We start from the raw sequence: 2,205 nt of genomic DNA on the forward strand, positions 1-2,205 counted from the left end.
GACGAGTAATTAACAAAAAAAAAAAAAATTTGAAAATGAGTAGTCATAGAGTAATTAAACGGATGCCGTATTAAATAAAATCGTTAAAAAAATTCACGTTCGTCACGTTTCTTTTCTTTTCTTTTTCTCGACAAATTCACTTCCGTTGTTTACTTTAAATTAACACAAAAAAGAAAATTTTTTGGAAAACTCGGGGGTGATAATTCGTTACGAATGATACAATTTTCCCTACAAAGCACGCACACTACCTTTCTTTATGTTTACTATCGCTAATTATTAACATATATATGTTGTAATGAAATTTACACGCACTTTTCCTTTTTTTTTTTTAAGAAAAAAAATAACATTTGAAAATATTCAAATCATTCACTCACACAATCATACCTCTCCATAATAAGATTCGACATAAATTTTTTAAATATCAAACGTAATTTATAAAAAAAAAAAAAAAAAAAATTATCGAGTAATAAAACGCATACGTACGACACGTACCAACCCTTCTCCATTTTTCTTTTTAAACGTAATAAAGGTTTATTATGCCTTTCTAATTAATTACGAATCCGATGGATTTGTATTCATTCACGACGGAAATGTCAACCGTTAAAATAATAATAATACTATTTGATTAATATTATTTAATTTTGACGTTAGTCTCGCGTTAGAAATTTTTTTGTTATCATTACACCCTAATGATAAAAACGCATGTTACGATTTAAAATAAGTAAATCATCGAGAGCGTTATTAATGTCACGTTATTATTATTATTATTATTATTTTTTTTTTTTTTCAATAAAAAAAAGTGATAAAAGCATTTCCGTTTTCTCTATTGATTTTTTTGTCACGTTTTTTGCCGCGATTCAATTTCGCGTGTAATTGTCATTTATTATGATTTTTTCCGTTACTTAATGTCAGAAAATGATTTTTTTCTAATAATTTTCGGCTTTTTTAAAACGTTTTATGGGTCAATCATTTGTTTTTAGTGTTTCCCCTGCCCCCCTCCCCGTTGTCGTTATATAATTTCTTATTCAAATTTACCGCGACGGAAACTTTTTTCATTATTTTTTTTTTTACTTTTATCGGACGTCACTTTTTTTTTTTTTTTTTTTTTGCTACTACGAACAACATTTATTGCAGTGTCATATCCGCAAAAAGGACTTTTTATCGTATAATATTATTAAATTTCGACGGCGGAATAACAAAGACAAGAAAAAAAAACGATTTTCGCGGTTATTTCTATGGTCAAAAATTGAAAAACGGTTAATTTAAATTTTTTTCTTTCCTTTTATACCGATATATCGTTCGAAAGTTTTTTTTTTTCAACTCAGAGTAATTTTTCTAAAACTTAAGAGTACTTGAAAATAATAATTTTAAAGGGTAATTACCGAAAACAATGTTTTCCTTCTCTCCTTTCACGTGCACGGCCGTTTACACACACGTGTAGTCCCGAACTCAAAAATTCCATAATTCCTACTCGCTCCAAATTGTGAGTCTTCACCACCCCCACCATCATCTGTAACATTGTAGGGAAAAAAAAAAAAATTTAATAAATTGATTGATTGATTGATTGATCGATCGATCGGTACATAATATGATCTCTTCCAAAAACCGTGAACAAGGTCACATAATAACTCCTACAATTTTGAAAGAAATCTATTTATTTTTATATAATTCAATGTATTGAGTTAGTTATCTACCGTGAGTCCGACTGGTCAGATTTTTTTTTTTTTTTTTTTTTACGCACTCGTTTTCATTTATTTAATTTAATTTTTTTTTTTTTTAATTACTAAAACGTTTGTTCATTCATTCATTCATTCATTCATTCATTCATTTTAGTATCGATCGTTAAATATATATATATAAATTTTATAAAAAATATTTATATAATTTTATAAAATATCAAGTGTAATTTTTTTTTTTTTTTTAGTGAGTATCAAACTCTGGAATCTGGAAAAAAACCCCGATAAGTAATTTATTTATTTATTATTATTATTATTATTATTATTATTATTATTATTATTATTATTATTATTACTATTATTACTGCTGTTTATTTTTTTTAATTGCGTAATTTTAATTTTTTTTTTTTTTTTTAAATAAGTTTCTTGTTAAAAATGTGTTTTAATATGCATGTAAAAAAGGGTCATTAAAACGTTTCGTTTCCGGTTTTTTTCGTTTTTGAATTTCGCGCCAAAAACTACGAATTTT

This window comes from Pediculus humanus, genomic scaffold (assembly GCF_000006295.1).
Source record: "Pediculus humanus corporis 1103172108290 genomic scaffold, whole genome shotgun sequence".
In the NCBI taxonomy this organism is placed as follows: Eukaryota; Metazoa; Arthropoda; class Insecta; order Psocodea; family Pediculidae; genus Pediculus; species Pediculus humanus.